Below are 16643 nucleotides of genomic sequence, written 5' to 3' on the forward strand. Positions count from 1 at the left end.
GATCAAAGGGTATACAAAGTTTTATAGCCTTTTGAGATAGTTCCAAACTGCTCTACAAAATGGTTGGATCAGTTCACAACTCCAGCAACAGTGTTATTAGTGTTCCAATTTTCCCTCATCTTTTCCAACATTAATCATTTTCCTTTTTTTGTCATATCAGGCAATTTGTTACATGTGACATGGTAGGTCAGAGTAGTTTTTATTTGCATTTCTCTAATCAAGTTTGGCCATTTCAGTTTTTTAAAAAAATTCTACTTTCATAAATTATGTATCCCTTGATCATTTGATTTTTTAAAAAATATATTTATTATAGAACTGACTTTACTTTTTCTTTTCATAATCTTCAAACTGCAAGGTAATGCTGTATTAGGAAATACAAGATATGAGAGTAAAATACTGTAATTATCTATATATGTTAAGGGCAGCTACATATCACAATGGAAAGAGTGATGGGCATGAAGTCAGAAAGACTCATCATCCTGAGTTCAAATCTGGTCTCAGACATTTATTATTTGTGTGATCCTGGATCAGTAATTAACCCTGTTTTCCTCAGTAGACATAGTAGTAAATTACTATAATAATCTATTGTTTGATTAACCCAAACACTCCAGCTTCTGGGATAGGAACTCACTATTTGACAAAAACTGATGGGAAAACTGGAAGATTAGTTTGGCAGAAATTAGGCACAGACTAACATCTTATACCATATACCAAAATAAGTTCAAAATAGGTACATGATTTAGACATAATTGGTGATACCATTGGAAAATTAGGAGAGAAAGGAGTAGTTTACCTAACAGTTATGGAGATGAGAAGAATTTATGACCAAACAAGAGTTAGGGAATATGATGAAATGCGAAATGGACCATTTTGATTACATTAAATTAAAAAGGTTTTTGCACAAATAGAAGCAATGCAGCCAAGATTAGAAGGAAAGCAGATATCTGGTACACATTTTTATAGCCAGTGTTTCTGAAAAAGGCCTCATTTCTAAAATATAGAGAGAACTAAATCAAATTTATAAGAATATAAATCATTCCCCAGTTGAGAATTGGTCAAAAGATATGAGTAGGCAGTTTTCAGATGTAGAAATCAAAGCTATCTATTGCCATATGAAAAATTCTGTTAATTACTATTGATTAGAGAAATGCAAATTAAAATATTTCTAAGGTACCCCCTCACACCTGTCAGATTGGCTGATATGACAAAAAAGGAAAATAATAAATGTTGGAGAAGCTGTGGAAAAATTGGAACACTAATGCATTGTTGATGGAGTTATGAACTGATCCAACCATTCTAGAGAACAAATTATTACCATGCCCAAAGGGCTATAGGGCTGTGCATACCCTTTCACCCAGTAATACCATTACTAAGTCTTTATCTCAAAGAAATTACAAAAAAGGGAAAAGGTCCCACATATACAAAAATATTTATAGGAGCTCTCTTTATGGTGGCAAATAATTAACAATCAAGGGGATGTTGATCAATTGGGGAATGGCTGGACAAGTTGTTGTTATATGAATATAATGTAATACTATTGTGCACTAAGAAATGATGAGCAGGCAGATTTCAGAAAAACTTGGAAAGACTCAAGTGGACTAATGTTGGGTGAAGTGAGCAGAATCAGGAAAAGTATATACAGTAACAGCAACATTGTGTGATGATCATCTTTGATAGACTTACCTCTTTTTGGGAAAAAAAAAAAATTGATCTAAGACAATTCCAAAGGACTCACCATGGAAAATGCTCTCTAGATCCAGAAAAAAAAGACCTAAAGAGTCTGAATGCAAATTGAACCACATTATTTCTACTTTTTTGTTTGTTTTTTCTTCTCTTTTCGTTTTTTTCCCCTTTTGTTTGTTTCCCTTTTGTTCTGTGACTAATGTGGAAATATGTTTAATGTGATTGTACATTGTCAGATATAGTTTTTATTACTGTTTCCTACAAAAAGATAAACAGATCAGAGAAACTACTACAATTTGTTTCCATACCTGTCCTTCTACCAAAAAAAAAAAAAGAGAGAGAGAGAGAAAAAGAAAAAGAATTCAAATGAGAGAAAATGTCTCCTGAAGGAAAAATCAGATCAGAGACAGACAGGGAAGACATAGTACCAGTTTATTTGTCCCAAGGAGAAGCAAGCATGACTTATGCTGGAGACCCCTTCCAAAAAAAGGGGTTTGAAGGCTCCTTCTACCTGAGGGTATATAAGGTTTTTTTGTTCAACAGTTACAGGGTGTTTTCAGTTTCATTAGCATGATACAAATCAACCCAAAAGCAAATACTATAATGAGAATAGATATAATGCAAAGTTTTAAAAATTTCAGTCATAACAAGTATAGAGGATATATAGAAGCACCATGATAAGATTATGGGATTCCAAAAAAAGGGTTTGGCAAAGATGAGGACACCTAGATGTCCCCACATGATAGGGACTTACTATCCTGGGGAAAGAAGTCACAAGGTAGGGACTTATCTGTTAGCTATCTTGGATCAGTTTGGAGTTCAGTTGGAGGGTTTTTTGTTCCTATTAATCCAGGGTTTCATGAAATACTTCTGGACAATAAGGCAGCTCCATCAAATCCAAGTGGTCCATATTAACAACATATATAATAGATTGTTTTCTGTCTTGGGGAGGGAGGAAGGAAGGGAGCAAGGGAGAAATATTTGGAAATCAAAATCTTAGAGGCATGAATGTTGAAAACTATCTTTACATGGAACTTAAAAATACTATTTTTTTAAATTGTAAAGTGTGAATTAAAATAAGGAACAGTTGAGCATGAGAAAAGAATGTTAGAACAACCTAACATAAAGTACATTGGTAATTTGATATTTCCAGAAATTTGATTAGTAGCTCAGTTCCCTACTTTGGTGCATTCTTAAGATTTAAAATTGGGAATAATGATTATTTTTCAGTCACATTTATGTAGTCCTTTGTTATTACTCAGCTCTTTATATGCATTATCAAAGATGTCAATGTATCTTTGAAACAACCCTGAAACTTCAAATTATTTCAGCCAGTTAAATATATTTAGCAAATTCAGTGAAAAAATATGCTGTAGGTCTAATAATTGTGCATTAGCTGAACTTTGTTTAGAGAGTCAGAACAGGCTTTGATAAATCATTTGGTCTAGCTCTTCCCACCTTCAAGCAATGAGTGACTTTACTGAAAAAAAAAATGGTTGACACTGAACAGGGGAAGCTACTGAGAGCTTTCTTAAGCATTTGTCTCTCTCATTTTATTCTCAGGAAGGAAGTAATGGTAATACAGTTCTGAAATAATATATTTTTACTTGTACTACTTCCCTATAAAATTGGCTGGTCTCATACCTACAGAAGGATTTACAGTGATTTATGACAACACATTATTTTTCTAGTTTGTGTGTGTTTCTTTTTTCATCACTTAGCAGTCTTCATGCAGGCTTGTCCTTTCTCTTCATTGAAGGCATTTGTTTGTGATGAAAAATGTGCTTTAGTAAGCCTAATGACTAATTACATGGGGGGGGTGGAGGGGAGAAGGTCAAAGTTTCAAATATGAAATGATTAACTGCATAAGCCTAACTGCAGCTACATCAAACTCAGAACTACTCTTCTCCCTCAATTTATTTTCTGCTAGAAATTTATTTTCTGTTTTTAGTCAACCCAAGGTTGATATGGTAAATATCTACAGATGAGTTCAGATTTCCTGGAGAAGTCACATAAGGTTAAGTCTTTGGACTGGTATATGACAAATGCATGCCATAATGGATAGTAATAGGGGTTTGAAAGGAGGCATTGTGGTCTGATAGAGCATAGCACTAAGAAACAGAGAGCTGGATTCAAATTTTAGTTTATTTTCCCTAAGTGTCAGTGGAATCACATAAATAATTATTTTTATTTTCTCTACTTAACTCTGAAATTGTTTGAATTTTTATATTTATATGGACTTTAAAGTATACATTCTTACAAAGCTGATTAGATTAGAAAGTAAGTCTAGTTACTATGGACTTTCAAAGGAAAAAAAAATAGGAGGTTTGTGCCAGATGTAAAGAATTTATAATTGATTATGAGGGGGAGATAAAGAAGGGGGAGAACACTCAGACAAGGTAATATCCTTATGACTTAAGGAGTCTAAAATACTCACTTATTACCCCTCTCCCAGAAGCCTCCAAGCAAGTCTCCAAAGAATTTAAAGTAATACTCAGAGGGTAAAAATGGTGTATTGTGGATATGAGCAGATGTAACAAATATGGAACTTTAGAGAAAAACCCTTCTAACAGATGTTTTCAAGGAAATAGTTCTAGTCACAAGGTGAGAATGGCAGATAATTGGCAAATAGTCCATATGCTCTACTGGCAATCTCAAAGTGTCAAGAGAACATGAAGAAAGTGGCATATTGTATATTGGGTGGACTCCCCCACATCAAAGTTACAAGAAGACATTCCTGAGAGTCATAAAGAATGGGCTGGCATGGATCCAGTGGAATCAATTTCTTGGAGGCAACATCCCTATTGTTGAGTGATGAGCCCTATTTGAACATTCTAAACACAATGCCTTATAATTGCAGTATATTGCCCAAGGGACCTATATTTTCTCTATTCTTTTCAGCAGAATACGACCTGAAAGTATAAGAAATTGCTGACATCCTTGCTTTTTTCTGCCATATTGGTAAAACTTATAGAAAATTGAAGACGGCAACAGTTTTTGGTCCAATTCTCTTCACCAGGGATCTTTTTTCCACTACTTCCCAATTGTTCTTCACTCTTTAAAAACAATTTTGTGGAGCAGCTAAGTGGCACAGTGAATAAAGCACTGACTCTAGATTCAGGAGGACCTGAGTTCAAATCCAGCCTCATACATTTGACATTAGCTGTGTGACGATATGCAAGTCGCTTAATCCTCATTGCCCCACAAAAAAAGCAAAAGCAAACAAACAAAATAAAACAAATTTGAAAATTTTTATCATTAGTTTTTATTCTTTCTGTGATCATCTTATTCACTTTTTCAGTTATTCTTCTGGAAAGCTGTCCAGCTTCTTTATGAAGGAATTGGAAGCAGTTGACAAGGATCACATGATGAAGATACTTCTCAAATTATGCCACTCGTGTCAAAAAGTATTATGGACATGGTTAAGCTGAAATTTCCTGGTGAGACAACTTGCACATCCCTCTGTATGTCCTCTTGACCATAGAGGGATGAATCATTTGTTTAATAGTTTTGAGTCCAAGATTCCCACACATATGGGATCAATATAGTATATTCAGTATATATTATTGTTTTATACTTGCCCCATTAGAAGTACAACCATAGTACCTAGATTCCCTAGTTTGGTTCATGCTTAAGACATAATTTGAAATAATTAGGATTAATTATAGCTCACATTTATGTAGTGTTTTACTGTTGCTTAGCACTTTATGTGTATTTATCAAAGTTTGTCTTCACAACAACCCTGAAAAGTAGGTGATGCAATGATCCTAGTCACCATTTTATAAAGGAATACATTTTCAGAAAGGAGAAGTGGATTCGCCAAGCTTTTACTTTATGCAGAGCAGAGCAAGGACTCCAGCATATTTCTTAGTGTTCTGAGACTATTGTGCATTGAAACTACATGATTTTGCCTCTAATATCATTCATTATCTATTCCCTGATATTACCAAGAGTTGATGAGTGAATAACACTTATATTATGACTGTGAGGGGAAAAATAACATTGTAGAGGTTTTGTCTCTTTGTTCTGGAATGGAATTGACACATTTTAGGACATGTGTGTCATTTGAAATATGGGGGAAAGCCTGTCTCTGTTCTACGTTATTGGAGAACTTAGCTGGGGTTTCTAATATATTGCTATTATAAATTAGAGGCTATTGCACCAGTTTTGGCAGCAACAATTTATTATTAATTTGACTATGTGTACACCCAGCATGAAGTGAAGGGGGGCTAGGGAGAGTCAGCCCCAGGGTAAGAGAAGTGGTAAGTGAGTATCAGGGACAAGCACAGGAAGAGAAAACACATTGCTCTAAGCAGAGTTCAGAAGCCCTACCTTACCGAGAGAGAGAGAGAGAGAGAGAGAGAGAGAGAGAGAGAGAGAGAGAGAGAGAGAAAGCGCCTATGGCTCACTTAGGTCCTAGGTGCAAGAGGGAGCAAGAGCATGTAAGCCTCCTGTGGTCCACCCCCAACCTCCCCCTTCCTGCTAAGATAGGGGTGGCTCTTGCAGGCTACTCAAAGCTAATTGGCTTGACATGACCTGAATGTGGTCAATAGCAAAATGAGCAGTACTGTGCTGAGCTCAGGGTTCAGTGAAAGACAGACCCTCTAAAGGCCAATAGGCCTTCTGATAGGTGTGGTTTATTTTGTCTCTACTGAGTTAGTCTGATTTCCATTTCTGTTGACTCTGGGCTGGCTTTGAAAGAGATCAGGTAAGGCTCCCGAGCTAAGCCCTCCAGAGTGTGTGTGTCTGTGGGAGGGGGTGTCCCTGTGTCAAAAAGTACATTACTTATAATTCACACATGGCATAAAAAAGAAATTAAAAGTATATTAAAAATTTTAGCCCATTTTCTGACATGGCTATATCTATCTCTGCCACTATCATCTACCCAGTCTCCCATGTTTATGTCCAACTTTGGTTAATGTTTATCTCTTTATTCTCCTTCTCTAATCCTATTTCTACCATTATAGAATGAACGCTCATTGAAACTCACTTGAAATATTATAATAATTTTCTGACAAGTTTCCATGGTTCTTCTTTGTTCAATCTGCCCTTCCTATTGTAACTAAAAATCATCTCTTCTACACAGTAATGCCCTCATGTCAAACTTCTCAGTAATCTTCTGTGGCTGGCAAACATCTACTGAGTAAAATTTAAACTCTTTGGCCTAGCATTGAAAATGTGCCCATACCTATATCATCTGAAGTAGTAGTTATAGCAGTGATGGATTTAATCATGAGGTCATAAGGCATCCCAAGGAATTACAAGACTCAGTGACTCAATTTCCTCTGTTTTATTAAAACACTTTGAGGCCACAAGGAGAATACCACAGTGAAAAAGAAAAGGTATCACTCCTAGGGGAAAGAAAGATGGTTATATTTATAGTAGGTTTGCTTTATTATCCCAATTTCCTCCTTAAGTAGGCACAGGGGAAGGCTTATCCTAATAATCTATAATCACTTTCAGCTGTTATTAATTAGAGCTCAGGTCTTAGAGCTCTTTATCTTCATTCATTCATTTATTTATTTATTTATTTATTTATTTATTTATTTATTTAATTGTTTGTTTATTTATTTATTTGTTTATTTATTTATGTATTTATGTATTTATTTATTTATTTATTCTTTATCTGTTAACCCTTTTTAGCCTCCTCCATCACATCTAATCTTAAAACTTAGAGATTTTAGTATCTCATGGTAATGAGGAAAAGCTACTTTTGAGAAGTAACCACTTACTGTGGAGCACAGCAAGTTAACTTAAGACCTTGGACAGAAGAGGTCCTTTTGAGTTTTAAAGAGTCTAGAGGATTTTTCACCTCATATTTTCCCATCAGCATCCTAGCAGCATCCCTGAAACAGCTGGTGGCAGAGTCTGCATTGGAAGCCATGGAATCATGGATACATATTCAAGGCTCTAGCCTGAATCTATCAGAAAATTGGTTTCAAGAGGTAGCTAGGTGGCACAATGGATAAAGCACTGGCCCTGGAGTCAGGAGGACCTGAGTTCCAATCCAGACTCAAACACTTACTAGCTGTATAACCCTGGGTACTTAACCCTGATTGCTTCCAAAAAAATTTGGATGCTATACCATTGGTACATATATGTTTCCAAAACAAACAATAAATATGCTGATTTAACTCTGGTAAAGCAGGCCACTCCCTGTCTTCATTAATATTTGTGGGCAGCAAAAGCCTTGACAAAGAAAAAAATGTTCCATAACTAAGGAACATCTTGTGAGGTCTAGCCAAAGACATTCAGATGCTATGCATTACCACTTTGCCATATAAGCTTTTTAAATTTAAGTTTACTTTTTCCCTGGACTCTTAAGGTTCTTATAAAACAGAGTGTCACAAATTTGGGGAGTGGATATTTTATACAGTTGTTATTATTTTATCTTAGAAAATATTTTTTTCTAATAAAAAAGCAATTAATTCTGGATGAGTAGTTGAGATCAAATTATTACCAAGGTGGTAAGCACAAACTTGAGATTTCATAAGCTCTTTAATATTAGGACACCCTGCCCCAACCTCTAAGGGGTAATTCGAGAATCCTGATAAGATATAGTAATTACATTTTGGGGACTTGAATCTTTATTGAGAGTGGAAGGTTACAGCTGCAACAGTAACTCCAGTGCCAATGCTACTACAAATGTGTATTTGTGAATGCAGATGTGTAACTCAGGGAGAAAATGGTGCTCAAACTGAGCTTTGGAGGAAAGCAAGATTCTTAGAGGCAAAGTAGAGAGGGAAATAACTTATAGGAATGAGAGACAGCCTACATAAAGGCAAGGATATTTGGTAATACAGTATGGTATATCTTCCCATTGTGGCTAGGTGTGTTTAAGAAAGAAAATAGATAATTAACTAATATTTATTATATTGTTGTAGTTTTTTTCTAAATTTGAGAAATAAGCCATGTCTTGGGAAAATGACTCTCCTTTACTATCAACCCAAAACTTGCATGTTTTTAGTTGTGTAGCTCAATTACCTTGGTTTTATTATATTTTTTCTATTTATTTAGAATTTTATTTTTCCTAATTACAGATAAAAACAATTTTCATGTCCATTTTCAAAACTTTGTATTCCAAATTCTCTTCTTCCCTCCTTCCCCACTCCCCCTTTATGAACACAAGCAATTCAATATGAATTATATATGTATAAACAATCAAAACATTTCCATATTAATCAGGCTGTGAAAGAAAACAGACAAAAAACTTAAGTAAAAGAAACTAAAAAAAGGATGCTTCAATCTGTATTCAGACACCATCAGTTCTTTCTCTTTAGATGAATGCTGTTTTTCATAAGTACCTCAGAGTATTCTTGGATCATTGTATTGCTGAGAATAGCTAAGTCATTGACAGCTGATCATCTTACAATATTGGTGTTACTTTGAATACAGTACATTTCACTTTGCATAAGCTCATGTACGTCTTTCCAGGTTTTTCTTAGAACATCCTGCTTATCATTTCTTACAGCACAACAGTGTGCCATCATAATTTCATCCTGCAATTCCCTAATTGATGGGCATCTCCTCAATTTCAAATTATTTGCACCAGAAAAGAGCTGCTATAAATATTTTTGTACATATAAGTCCTTTAACTTTTTGGGTTTTATCTCTTTTTGGACACTGACGTAATAGTGGTATTACTAGGTCAAAGAGTATGCATGGTTTTATAGCCCTTTGACCATAGTTATAAATTGCTCTACAGAATGTTTGAATCAGTTTGCAACACCACTAACAGTGCAATAATATTCCCCATATTTCCTTCAACATTTGTTATTTTCTTGTGCTGCCCTATTTTCCAATCCAATAGGTATGAGGTAGTGCCCCAGAATGGTTTTTACTTGCATTGATCTAATCAATAGTGAGTTAGAGAATTTTTTTTCATATGACTATAAATAGCCTTGATCATTTTATTTGAAAACTGTTCATATCTTTTGATCACTTATCAATCAGGTAATGGCTCTCATTCTAATATATTTCACTCAGTTCTCACTGTTTGAGAAATGAGGCCTTTCTCAGAAAAACTTGTTTCAAAATTTTTTCACAGTTACTATTGCTGACCATATTTCCCTTCATCCTATTCCCTTCCCATGACATTTACTCTATTCTCTATTTCCTTTTACCCTGTCCAAACTCAAAAGTGTTTTCCTTCTGACTCTTCCTTCCCCCAATCTGCCTTCCCTTCTATCACCTCCCCCCCATCCCCATCCCTTTCCGCTCCTGTTTTCCTGAAGGACAAGATAGATTACTATAACCAATTGAGCGTATATGTTATTCCTTCTTTGAGCCAATTCTGATGATAGTAAGGTTCACCCACTCCCCAGCACCAACCCCATCTTCCCTCTTACTGTATAGCTTTTTTTTACTTCTTTTATGTGAGATACTTTACCCTATTCCACCTCTCCCTTTCCTTTCTCCCAGTGCATGCCTCTCTCACTCCTTAATTTTATTTTTAAAAAATATCCTCTCTTCATATTCAACTCCCACCTGGGCCCTTTGTCTAAATATCCTCCACCCAGCTGGCCAAATAATGAAAACTTCTTATGAGTTACAAGCATCATCTTCCCATGTAGGAATGTAAATAGTTTAACCTTTTAATATCCCTTATGATTTCTTTTTTTTTCTGTTTACCTTTTTATGCTTCTCTAGGGTGTTATATTTGATAGTCAAATTTTCTATTCAGCTCAGGTCGTTTCATCAAGAATGTCTGAGAGTCCTCTGTTTCATTGAATTCCCATTTTCCCCCTAAAGATTATAATCAGTTTTGCTGGATAGGTGATTCTTGGTTGTAATCCCAGTTTCTTTCTCCTCTTGACTATCATATTCCAAGCCCTCTGATCCTTTAATATAGAAGCTGCTAAATCTTATGTGATCCTAACTGTGGCTCCACCATACCTGAATTGTTTTTTTCTGGCTGCTTACAATATTTTCTCCTTGACCTAGGAGCTCTGGAATTTGGCTATAATATTTCTGGAAGTTTCCTTTTAGGATCCCTTTCAGGAGGTGATTGTTATATACTTTGAATATCCATTTTGCCTTCTGGTGCTAGAATATCAGGGCATTTTTCCCTGAAAATTTCTTAGAAGATTATGTCTAGCCTCTTTTTTTGATCATGGCTTTAAAGTAGTCCAGTATTTTTAAATCATCTCTCCTGGATCTATTTTCCAAGTCATTCATTTTTCCTATGAAACATTTCACATTGCTTTCTATTTTATCATTCTTTTGGTTTTGCTTTATTGTTACTTGATTTCTCATAAAGCCATTAGCTTCCATTTGCTCAATCCTAATTTTTAAGGAGGTATTTTCTTCAGAGAGCTTTTGTACCTCCTTTTCCATTTGGCCATCTTGGCTTTTCAAGGCATTCTTTCCCTCATTGGCTTTTTGTACCTCTTTTACCAATTGGCCTAGTCTGTTTTTTAAGGTGTTATATTCTTCAGTATTTTTTTGTGTCTTTACTAAGCTGTTGACTTTTTTTCATGATTTTTTTTATATCACTTTCATTTCTCTTTCTATTTTTTTATCTACCTCTCTTTATTTTCAAAGTCCTTTTTGAGTGCTTCTATGGCCTGAGACCAATTAAAATTTTTCTTGAAAGTTTTGGATGTAGAAGCTTTGACTTTATTACCTTCTTATGAGGGCATAGTTTTATCTTCCTTGTCACCCCAGAAACTTTCCATGGTCAGCATTTTTTTTTCTGTTTTCTCATTTCCCCAGACTATTTCTTGTTACCAGCATAACTCTTTGTTAAAGTGGGGAACTGTTTGTAGGGTGTAGGGTGTACTGTCCTAAGCTTCAGTGGGTTTGTGCAGCTGTTTACAGAGATACAGGAAACAACCTATTTATGTATATATAGGATAACACTTATTTTCTTGCAACTTTTCAGAGTATGCAATCTTCTTTTTTTTTATTTTTATGCACTTACTTGTATGCTAGGTTTGTTATTGTAATATGACTCTCAGTTGACATGATGACTGCCAATGATGAGTTTTACAAATTTATCTTTGTTTCCTATTCGTCCTGTTCTTTCTGCCACTTTAAATTCTAAGCAATATTCAGGCTTTGATATTGCCCAACTTCTCTCATTTTAAATAATTCTTACAAGGGATTTCTTGTTAAACTTTTGAAACAGTGATTTACTCTCATCAGTACTATACTCTAAGGTTTTCACTCTTCATTTCAGCTGAATGATCTGAATTATCTCCTGAATATTTAAAAGGAAGAAAGCTTTAAACAGAATATGTCCTAGATAGGAAGTAATCATTTCATATGGAAATGTATCCTTTAGTAAGACTAAAGTTAGTTTTTTTTTTCTCCCTCACATTTCCATTTCATTCCTGCTCAATAATATAGATTATGGTTTTCTTTTTTTTTTTTTTAAAGATGCATTTCCCTTTAAAGAATCTGTTAACTTCACTTAGTAAGAGTTCATGTAAATTTTCACAAGTTTTTCTGAAAGTATCCTGCTTGTCATTTCTTGTAGCACAATAACATTCTATCATCTCTTCCTATTGGACATTGTTGATAATATAGGGTTTATTTTATATCCCGTAATTTTATTGCACTGGTTATTTCAACTACTTTTTTTTTGGTTTATTCTTTAGGATTCTCTAAGTGTTCTATCATATCATTTTCAAAGAGTGATAGTATTGTTTACTTGTTGACCATTCTAATTTCTTCAATTTCTTTTTCTTCTAATAGCTATAGATATCATTTCATGAAAATGTTGAAAAATAGGGGTTATAATAGGTATCTTTGTTTTATCCATTATTTTATTGGGAAGGCTTCTATTTTATCCTCATTATAATGTTTGCTGATGGTTTTAGATAGATATTACTTATCATTTTAAGAAAGGCATAATTTATGCTTTGCTTGCTAGTAGTTTTGTTGTTGTTGTTGTTTCTTTGTTTGTTTGTTTGATTTTTGTGGGGCAATGAGGGTTCAGTGACTTGCCCAGGGTCACACAACTAGTAAGTGTGAAGTGTCTGAGGCCGGATTTGAACTCCTTCTGAATCCAGAGCTGGTGCTTTATCCACTTGTGCCACCTACCTGCCATGCTTGCTAATGTTTTTAATAGGAATATGTGTTACATTTTGTCAAATGCTTTTTTTGCAACTATTAAGAAAAACATATCATTTATGTTGTTTTTTTTTCACTGATATAGTTAATTATCCTTATGCTTTTCCAAATATTGAATTAGTTGTGAATCATTAGCATAAATTCCACCTTGTCATAATGTATGGCCTTTGACATATAATACTATAATCTCATTTACAGTATTTTATTTTAAATTTTTACATCAATATCCATTGGGGAAATTGGCCTATAATTTTCTTTCTCTTTTTTGGCTCTTCCTAGTTTAGGTTTCAGGACCATATTTGTGTCGTGACAGAAATTTAGTAGTATTCCTTCTATGCCTATTTTCCAAATAGTTTATATAGTATTACAGTTAATTATTCTTTAAATGTATGGTAAAAATTATTTGTTAATTCATCTGGTCCTAGTGATTTTTTCTCAGGTTGATTTTTTGTTCAATTTTTTTAATGATAAGTTTATTTAAGTATTCTATTTATTCTACTGTTAATTTGGGCAAGGTTTTTTTTTGGTAAATATTCAGGCATTTTACTTAGTTTATCAGATTTACTGGCTTTTAAGTGCATAATATAGCTCCTACTAATTAATTTAATCTTTATTGGTCTTAGTCACCTTTTTAATTTTTTATATTCTTAATTTGGTTTTCTTTCTTTTTAAAAATTGAAATTAACTCATGGTTTATTTTATTTTCATAAAACAAGCTCTTAGTTTTATTGTTTTTTTCACATTCAATTTCCTTAATATCTCCCTTGAGTTTTAGAATTTTTAATTGTTATTTAATTGGAAATTTTAAATTTGTTCTTTTTCTGTTTTTTTTTAATTCCATATCAATTGATTGATCTGCTTTTTCTTTATTTTTTAAATAAATTTTCCCTTAAGTACTGATATAACTACATTTCACAAGTTTTGGAATTTTGTTTCATTATTGTAATTCTCTTTAATTAAATTATTGATAATTTCTATTATTTTCCTTTGATCCACTCATTGTAATGATTATATTATTTAATTGCAAATTTACTTTTAATCTAAATTTCTATTTCCCTGTATTAATTGCTCTTTTTCTTGCATTATAGTTTGAAAATGATGCCTTTAATATTTCTACTTTTCTGCATTTGGTAGTATGTTTTTATAACCTAATACATAGTCAATTTTTGTTGTATGTTACACATACTTCCTTAAATCATGAAAGCATTTTATTGTTTTCCAGTTACACAAACAGATAGTTTTCAACATTCATTTTCATAAGAATTTTAGTTCCAAATTTTTCTCCTTCCCTCCTTTCCCTCCCTCCTCCCCAAGACAGAAAGCAATCTGATATAGGTTATATATGCACAGTCACATTAAACATATTTCTGCATTAGTTATGTTGTGGAAGAAGAAACAGAACAAAAGGGAAATACTTCAAAAAAAAAAAAAAGAAAAGAACAAGAACAAAAATAGAAACAGTACGGTTTAATCTGCATTCAAAATCCACAGTTCTTTTTTCTGGATGTGGAAAACATTTTCCATCATCAGTTTTTTGGAATTATCTCAGATCATTGCACTGCTGAGAAGAGCCAAGTCTATCACAGAATGTTGCTGTTACTCTGGACCATGTTCTGGTTCTGCTCACTTCACTCAGCATCAGTCCACTTAAGTCTTTCCAGGTTTTTCTGAAATCTGCCTGCTCATCATGCCTTAGAGTACAATAGTATCCCATTATATTCATATAACACAACTTGTTCAGTCATTCTCCAGTTGATGAGCATTCCCTCAATTTCCAATTCTTTGCCACCACAAGGAAAACTCTTTAACTACTTTTGCACATGTGTGTCCTTTTCTCTTTTTTATGATCTCTTTGAGATACAGACCTAGTAGTGGTATTACTGGGTCAAAGGATATGCACAGTTTTATAACCCTTTGGGCATAGTTCCAAATTCTCTCCAGGATGATTGCATGTAACATATACTTCTCAGAAAAATGTATGCTCCTTTCTATTCCTGTTTGAGAAAAACAGTCTTGGATTCATAGCCTGCAGTTTTCTCTGTAATCTCCTTCTAACCAGTTATTTGACTGTTCTACCATCTGTGTGCTGATAGTTTCACAGCTCCTGTCCTACTAGGACTGATCACCCCTCCCCCCAGTCAGACAGACATTTCTTACCAACCTTTTAAGTTTCTCTTGGGTTAGAAAATATTTTCATCTGCCATTCTGTTGGTTCTGCTGCTCTAGAATTCAATTTGAGGCATTATTTTGGCAATGTTTGGAGGGAAATTTGGGAGAGCTTGGCCCAATCTAAATTAATTTTGTTATTCAGTGTCATACTGATCAAATTAAAGAAATTTGATATAGCTAGAAAAAAAGATAATAAAATTCTTCTGGAAAAACAAAATGTCAAGACTATCAAGGGAATCAATAAAAAAATTTGAAAAGTGATTCATCCAAACCAGAGCCACATCTCCAACATTTATGTATGACAAAGCAGAAATCATCAAATTAATCTACTACTGATTAATGAATAGAATAGTAGATCAGTAGAATATTTTAGGTACATAATACAAAGTAATAAATGACCATAATAAGCTAGTGTTTGATAAACACAAAGATAAAAGCTTTTATAACATAAACTGATGATTCAACAAAAATTACTAAGAAATTTGAAAGCAGTTTGGCAGGCAATTGGTCTAGACCAACTTCTCATCCTGTATAAACCAAGACAAAGTCACCTTTGGGGTATGACCTCACACCCAACAGAGTGCTTAATATGGTAAAAAAAAAATTAAAAATATATGTTAGAGGGGATATAGGAAAAATAGAAACACTAATGCACTGTTCATGGAGTTGTGAAATGATCCAATCATTCTGGAGAGCAATTTGGAACTGTAATGTTGATGATACTGTGTCTAATGTTCTCCTGGTTCTGCTCATCTCACTCATCATCAGTTCATGCAAGTCCTTCCAGGTTTCTCTGAACTCCTCCTGCTCATCGTTTCTTACCGCACAATAGAATTAAATTACATTCATGTGGTATAGGATTTTAATGGCTTATTATTGTGGTATAAGAAATTATGAGTAGGATGATTTCAGAAAAAAAAAAAACAACAACTAGGGAGACTTAGATGAACAAAGTGAAATTAGCCAAGCCAGGAAAACAGCATATATAGTAACAGCTATATTATATGATCAACTGTAAAAGACTTGGTTACTTTGACCAATACAATGATCCAAGACAATCCAAAATTACTTATAATAAAAATGCAGATTGAAGCATATTTTAAAATACTTTCTTTATTCTTATGTGTTTTTGGTCTACCTTTCTTTGGCAACATGGCTATTATGGAAATGTTTTACATGATTATTCATGTTTAATGTATGCCACAATACTTTCTCAAAGAGGGGGATGAGGAGGGAGGAAGAGAGAATTTGGGAGTCAACATTTTAAAATGATTGTTAAAAATGTTTGTTTTCATACAACAGAATTCTTTTAAAGATCCTTTATTTCATATTAAAGATATAGCATGCCTGGAAAACCCTTATTTCTCTGTAATTTGAAGACTTTAGTTAAACTTCCACTTTCAACACTTACCTGTGTGTATTTGGACAAGTCTGTTATCATCCTTTGGACTCAAGTTCCCTTTGACAATTTAGTGCTTTGGAATCTATGGTCTTCCAACCAGAAATCTATGATCTGAGGGAGTAATAAAAACTGAAACACACATTTCAGGAAATAATATAAGATACTTGCTCAGATTTGTGATCTTAAAATGAAAAAATAAGAAGGAACTCCCAATTTCCTCAAGGAAATTCTAAAATAAAAACAATAATGACATAGCCAAAATCTATAACTTCCATTAAAAACATACACAGTAGCCAAAGGGAAATAATTGATA

The sequence above is a fragment of the Dromiciops gliroides genome, chromosome 1, assembly GCF_019393635.1.
Source record: "Dromiciops gliroides isolate mDroGli1 chromosome 1, mDroGli1.pri, whole genome shotgun sequence".
NCBI classification, from domain to species: domain Eukaryota; kingdom Metazoa; phylum Chordata; class Mammalia; order Microbiotheria; family Microbiotheriidae; genus Dromiciops; species Dromiciops gliroides.